This window comes from Arachis duranensis, chromosome 1 (genome assembly GCF_000817695.3).
Source record: "Arachis duranensis cultivar V14167 chromosome 1, aradu.V14167.gnm2.J7QH, whole genome shotgun sequence".
NCBI lineage: Eukaryota > Viridiplantae > Streptophyta > Magnoliopsida > Fabales > Fabaceae > Arachis > Arachis duranensis.
This window is the reverse complement of record NC_029772.3, coordinates 8,019,293-8,027,652: the sequence shown is the minus strand read 5'-3', so window position 1 is coordinate 8,027,652 and position 8,360 is coordinate 8,019,293.

Genomic DNA, 8,360 nt, shown 5'->3' with positions numbered 1-8,360 from the left:
TTCTCCACTTTTAGTGACGTTTAAGGCTTGAAACTTAAACTCCAAATACTTCTGTATTTTTTGCTGTTACTACACAAAATCCAAAGGTAATTATACTCCATATTACACGTATTTATCAAGCTAAAACAGAGACAACTCACAAAATTTTTAGATTTACAAAACAAGCACAAATTATCCACAAAGTGGCTCATATGAATACTGAAAACAAGCACAAATATATTCTAACCGATCCTAACCTTTACCTTTTATTTATTTCAATTTGTAGACTTTTCACACACTAGAAAACATGCACACAAAGACAGAGGCGCGGCTAGTGGTGGTGCAGTTTCATTTTTTGGCCGAAAAGCATCTCAAAAAGTGTTAGAATTTGATCTCTTTGAGTTTGAATTTGTATAGCTCCTTATGTGTACTCCATATAAGTTTCAAGAGAGTTTTTTAGACACATAAGAGGATAAGAAGTCATCATGATTATTGCTAAAAAAACAAAAAAGAATAGAGAAGGAACAAGAGCTCACCTTGTTGAATTTTTGGAAAAAAATGCAAGAATTAGTGAAAACGGATAAGGAATTGTGTTTGTATGTCTTGGATTCTTGAAGAACACTTGTAGAACAATGGAAAAACAGTTGGAATGAGGGATGGAACGTCGAAAAGGAGTTCAGAATTTTAATATTTTTCTCTCTCTAAAACACGTAAAAAAAAGTAACAAAATGTATAAAGTGTTTCTGAATTTTGTAACCAATGCTTCCTTGAATAAAAAACCAAAGTCTTGATAAATTTATGATGGTAAAAGAGGCTGAAATTTTCATGGTCAAGGGCTGGGCTTTAATTAAGAAGGGGCATAAAAACGAGAAAGCTTGATTAGCGGTTGTGTATTGAGCTTATCCGCAATTAACCACAGTTAATTACCCGAGGTTAAAAACACAACAGATAGGGGTGAGAGGCTGAGATAATCTCGGCTCAGAGGTTGAGAGGGAGGGGCTTGTTGCTTGAAAAACAAACAAGAGGATTCGAGGTCTCTAGGAGTCGTTTGCGAAATACTAGCCAAAAATTAGGTTCGGGTAACTTTTACCGTGTGGTAAAATAATTAATTGCTAATATTTATTTTTAAAAGAGTAAATCATGAATGGATGACTAATATAAATCTCATACATTTAGTTGGATAGAAATTACTTTTACCATTGATTTTGAGGTTTTCGATTACTAGAGTTTTCTCAGCGCATGCAAAACCGTCACTAAACGTGTTTTTCCGTCTCAAAAAATCTCTAGTAAAAAAAATTAAACCAATGGTAAGCTAATATTTATTATTTATTAGTCAAATTTGATCCAGAGAAATTGATTGCCCTCATAAAGTCAATTTTGACCTTATTAATGGTATTTTTCTATTTAATTTTTTTTATTTTTTTACTATTGGGCCTACCTCACTATTTTTTGTTGGGTCGTGGTTTGGAATTTTGCGAAATAAATTTTAAAATAGTCAAAAAATTATGTTTACCGAAAATCGAGTTTTGCTAGCTCAATGGCGTTGTTTAATCCATATAACCGATCCCATCTAGTAGGACAATGCTTTATTGTTGTTGTTTATCCAAGATCTGTTATAAGATTTTTTACTTTGAATTTTAAAAATGTCTTTTTACTAGAAGAGGTTGATAAATTATTTTGGGATTTAAATTCTAATGATAATGATTTTTTTTTTAAAATATTTTTCATTATTAAAAATAAATTTATAAACTTAAATTAATTTATTAATAAATATAAATATTATAGAAATATAATTTATAATTTCACAAACAAATTAAAAGTATAATATGAATATAAAATACTCAGCAAACTAATCATAAAAAATATTAATAAAATTTTATTGTACAATAACCATTAACCAAAAAGTAAAAATATTACACAATAATATAATTACAAAACAAATGTAGTATAGTTTAATAAAATAAAAATTACAAAAAGATAAAAATAAACTTTTAATTAAATCAAAAGAAATTGAAAAATAGAATAGACAAAATAAAAAAATAGAAACCGAAAAAAAGTAAAGAAAGATAGCAACGAGAAAGTTGGTTTTGGAAATAATCAGGATAGGGTTGCTTATTTTGACTTCTTGTTCTTTTATTATTATTTATTTAATTATTTTTTATTAAATAATTAAAATTAAATTTAATTAAATATCTTCCAATAATATTATAATTATGAAGAGTGGGATTAAAATTATTTATATAGTGGGGCAACTAAAATTTAATATTATATACTACTTGAGAATTTATAAAATTTAATGGGGCACTTGCTTTCACATATCACCAAATAGATCTGTCTTTGCCTTTATCAGTTTCATTTGTGATTCTTTTTGACAGTTTCGTCTGCACTCGCACTCGTTTCAATAGTTTATTCAATTTTTTTTATTTTATTGTTTTAAATAAATTTCAAACTCAAGTTGTCACGTAAATTTGAGGATGATATTAGAATATATTAGGATCAATTCGCTTTTATTATAATTATTTAGTGTATATAAATATTTATTATAAGATATTACGTTTTTGTTATTTTGGTTCTTTTAGCACCTATAAATATCTTTTCTATATTATATCATTTTACAACAACTTGAATACATACAAATTTTTTTTCTATTATTTCCTCTTACTCTTTCTAACAGTATTTAAGTTTATAATTTAAGATTTAAAATTAAAAATTTATGATTTAAGAGCTAAATTAAAAAAATTAAAAAATTAATTGATATTAACTCAAAAAAGTTAATTACGTAACTTTAATTTTAAAATCCATTCTTAAACCATATGTTAACAAACTTTTAATTAAATGATGGGATGATTTTTCTTAATAAAAGAAGAAGGATTTTTATTAATTTATATTTTAAGGGTATATGTTAAGAACATTATAAAAAAATATTTTATAAAAATTATTAAAAAATAAATTTTTGAGTAAAATGATAATTAGATTCTTAAAAAATTTGACTTTGGACTAATTAGTCTTAGAAAAAAAAAAGTATCAATTTGGTCCTCAACGATAACAAACAATGGATACGTGATATCCTTCTATTAATTCATTATATAAAACTTAACGGTGGTGTTTATACGTACCGTTATCTATTATAATGTGTTTATTTATGAAAGATCGTCATGTAGATAATAACTTTTGAAGTAAAATTTTACCTGTTTAGATAGAATTCGTAATAAATAGAACGTAATTGATAAATGTTATGTTAAAACTCGAAAGATAACAAATGTTTCACTATCCAAAACTATATTATTTTTATGCTCATGTGGCAGCAATAGAACATGCACTACTATAAATAATGAAACAGATGGACAATTCCATTTTGTTTAGTGCTATCCATTGACGCCTTGATGGAAGAAAATACATGTCCGCCATTTGTTATCGTGGATGACCTACTTGATACTTTTTCTTTCAAAAACTACTTAGTTCGAGGTCAAAATCTTCAAAGGTCTAATTATTACTTTATTTTAATTTTTTTATATTTTCAATGCATTGAATATATCAAAAAAATTATTATTGTATGTTTAAACTTTAAAATATATCTTAGAACACTTCCAATTAAGTGTTTTTAGAGTATCACTTTTGATATTTTTAAGAAATGAATTAATTTAGAAATAAAATTTGCATTGGAGTTGATTGATGAAATGAATATAATATCATCTTAGAGATATGGTATTACTTTGATGAATAACCAATAAAATTTTTTTTATTTATATAACTATATTGATGAAAATAATATAAAATTCTAACTAATCTAAGACTAAGTATTGGAAGGACAAACTTCACTTTTAATTTTAGATTACTATTTATAATATATAATTCTACAAATATTTATATGTCATTTTATAGAATCTAAAATAAAATTAAAATTAGATCTAACATTGAAAATGCTCTTAGAATATAAATTAATTAGCTAAATTCCAAAAAAGATTAGATAATGATGAGAGAGAAAACCAACTATTTTAATTTATTGGTACTATTAAATGCTAGTGTCATTAATAGATTCTTAACACCTCTGCATTTGAATATTAAATTTATTAATTTTTTTTAGTATCTTTAATTTTGCAGGTCAAGAATTAATCTACCATAAATTTAAACTTTATTTAAAGAGTTTGTCATTAGCTAATAAGTTACTATAAATATAAAGCAGGATTTAAATTCTTAACACTTATTTAAATATATTAGTGAACTAATTACTAGACCAATCTAACAATTTTTTATTCTTTAAAAGTCTCTATTAATTGTTCCGATGGAATAGATTAGTTTCTCAATCATTTTCAATCAAACTTTTAATGTGCGTCCAACAAATAAATTTCTAATAAATTTTATTATAAAATAATTTAGTTTCCAAAAATTATCATCATGAGATAAATTAGTTCCTTTTAAAATAACAAAAACATCAATTTATTTGTGGCAGGAGGAATTTTAAAAAATAAAAGTTGAATAAACAGCCGAATTGGCTCAAAAAATTTTAGAATGGACATTTTGGTACGGAACAAATTTTTATTTTTTATAAGTAATGAAGAATTATAATCCCATAAGACATATTAATTTTTCTATTAGTTTGAAGAAGGATTACTTTGTTTTATAGTGTTATGTTTTTAGATTTAATTAACTTATAATAAAATTTATTACGAATTTATTTATCTAATATACATATTTAAAATTTGATTAAAAATGATGAAAAGATTAATTTGTCTAACAAAAATAATTTTTGATAATTTTTAATGAATAAAAGTTTGTTAAGAACAAAAATATTAAATCCAAAATTTGTTAGAAAACAATTTAGATTTTTATTCATAAATATATTTAAAAAAGTATTTGATCTAGACCAATTCAAGTGTTCATTCAAATAACAAATATAAATAGTCAAAGAGTAAAGTATCGTTTTTGTCCATAACATTTGGGGTAAATCTCAAAGTTGTCCCTAACGTTTTAATTGTCCTATTTAAGTCCCTAACGTTTCAAAATTGACTCAATGTTGTCCTACCGTTAGGAATCCGTTAACAGAATTGACGGCGGGACAAAATTGAGACGAATTTAAAACGTTAGGAAGTTAAATAAAACGAAAACGTTAGGGACAGAAACGATACATAGAAATAAATTTTAATTTTATCCTTTAATAATATCAATTTTTTACTATACATAATATTCAATTATTTTTTAATCACATCTAAGTAAATTACACTTAATCATATTACTTTCATTCTAAATAAATTAATTTTTTTATAATTTTACTCTTAAAAATTTTTAGTTATCATGAAATGTTTGTAGAATGATTAGTATATAAACTTGTAGAAAAGAAAAAAATAACATATATACAATAAAATATAAATTATACCTTTTTGTCTCTCTAATGTATCGAAATTCTTGAAAATTATAAAAAATAAATAAATTTATTTAAAATGAAAGTAATGTAATTAAATGTAATTTACTTATCGTTTTTGTCCCCCAACGTTTTTGTCCTATTTAAGTCTCTAATGTTTCAAAATTGCCTCAATTTTGTCCCGCCGTCAATTCTGTTAACGGATTCCTAACGGCAGGACAACATTGAGTCAATTTTAAAACGTTAGAGACTTAAGTAGGACGATTGAAACGTTAAAGACAACTTTGTAACCTACCCCAAATTTTGGGGACAAAAACGATACTTTACTTAATAGTCAAATAAGTAAATACCTCATGTTTTTAGAGAAAAGTAATAAACGAATTTTTGTAATATTAATATCATAATTTTATATTTTTAAAAGTGAATATATAACTTTTAAATAATTAAATATATCTAATTAACAATTATTCAATAAAATTTCATCAACAAATAAAAAAATGGTCAAGATGACAGGTAGAATTAATTATTTTGTATCAATTGTCTTCATTACTTTCAACTGATTTTGCTTTTCTCCTTTTTTGTTGTTTGTTGACTTATCATGATAATTCATTTTCCAAAAGTAGTCAAATGGTATTCATTGTCTACAAATTACAATTAATGTTTTCAAATTAAGGCTTCTCGTGTTTTTAAAAATTGGATTTAGTGTCTTCTTAATTGGATTTTTTTCTAATATAAATTATAAAAAATATTTATTTTTTTAAAATTTATTTATGAGTTTTATTTATCGAAATGTACATTTTTTGTATTTAGGCAAATTCCACGGCGAACTCTATAAAAATTAGCAAGTTTGCCTTTTTTTTTCTGACGAAGTCACTTTAAATACATTAAATTGAGTTTGAAAAGTTAACAATGGTAAACATTGTTATCGTCTCCAAAGTATATAAGCGTATACAAGAATACATAGGAATAAATCGTATTTTATTTTTGAAAAATAGTTATTTTCTTAATTTATAATTAAAAAAATCTTTGTTAAATATAGCGTACCTGTATATTTTTAGAGATGATGATAATGGTTGTCATGGATCCAAAAAATTATAATAATTTGGACAAAAATAATTATTTTTTGATAGAAAGAATTGTGGTGGTTTGATGTAAATTTTTATTTTTCTTACAAATTTGTTGTCTCTTAGATAATTTTGGTAAAAATTTAAAATTAGTTAATTCGAGTTATATTTTTTATAGATTCTTTGATATTAATAATAAACGTGTCACACAATAATGCCAAAATATTAAAATGAGAAAAAATATTTTAATATAAATTAATATATTTTTTAATGTGTTAATTTTATTTATTAAAAATTTCACTAACTAACATACTATAAGATTTAAATAACTAAATATACTGATATTATTTTTTCATTATTTTTACATATTATTTTTGCCTCTACTATTATAATTTACTGGGTCCATGACAATGTCATAGTCTCCAAAAATATACAGGTACATCGGAATAAGTCATATTTAATAAAAAAATTTTAATTATAAATTAAAATAAATAACTATTTTCTAAAAATAAAATACGACTTATTTTTGTATACTCTTGTGTACTCTTATGTACTTTGGAGATGATGATAATGCTTATCATTGTTAACTTTTCAAACTCAATTTAAAGTATTTAAAGTGGAGTTCGCCCAAGAATAAGACAAACTCTATAAAATTTATAAAATTAAAAAAATAAATATTTTTCATAATTTATATTAAAAAAAAATTACTTCTTATTTTTTATTTTTTATACAAAATTGTTTATTCAATTATAGTGTATCCAAGAAACGACAACCATTTTAAAATCAATAACTAGATTAAGTAATATTTTTTTATAGGTTGAAGAAGAATGATGCTAACCAAACAAGCATTCTAAACTAGAATGCGTATAAAATGACTACATATTAAACATTAATAAAATTTTATAAATAACATAAATTAGTATTTTTTTAGTTTTGATCACTGTAAAAAGAATATTTAGTATATTTGTCAACTCGATATTTTGTGACGATTAAAACAAAATTACTGCAAAATGAGACGCTTTTAGTAGCCCTTCGTTACGACAATTGCTGCCAAATTTTATTTAATGGCGGTTTTTATTAATAATCACCGCTAAATGTCTACTGCTATCTAACTTTTTTTTTGTAGTGAGGTAACTTACTATCTTCTTTACCTTAGTTAAAGAGAAAAAACAAATTTTTTGATTAAATGTTTCTAAAAATAATAAAGATTAAGTTAATTAATATAATATTTTAAAAAATAGCAAAATTTCTTGTATATTGTTCGGTTATCCGGGTGAATGCCCGGTTCGGATGATGTTTGGTTTGGACTAACTGGTTGACGGGGATCTGGATCGGAGTGCGAGCTTCTCGAGAAGAAAGGTTGTTTGGATGGTTCGGTGGGTCGCGGATAGAGCCACTATAAAAATATTCCGATACTAAAATCAATGTCCATACAATGAGATAACTAATTAAATAAAAGATAACGTATTTTTAAGGAAGGATAGGTCCTTTTTTATATTCTGTATTTGAGTGATCCATTTTTTTTAAGTTTGTCTGTTTAAAATTTCTGCTAACTATTAAAATCTTTTCAACAGAATATAAAGTGACACGCAAATTATTTTTGGATGCGGGCCAAATATCCAACGGATGGTCTACAAATAGACTCATGATCATTATCGGGTTGAACTGGAATATATATAATATAATATAATATATAAAGAGTATTCTAAGAATAAAAAGTTATGCGCTAAAACCTTTCGAATTTTCATTTTATATATTAAAGGTATATAATAATTGAAATTAATTTTTTTCCTATCATAATTTATCATATTTTAATATATGAACTTTGTCATATAAAAAAAGACACTAACAAACTCATCAATATCGTGGTTTGCAGAAAATATGAAGGTAACTCTCGTTACTTTTATACATCAGTTTTAATTTTGACCATTTTGATGATTACGTCTATAATGACAATG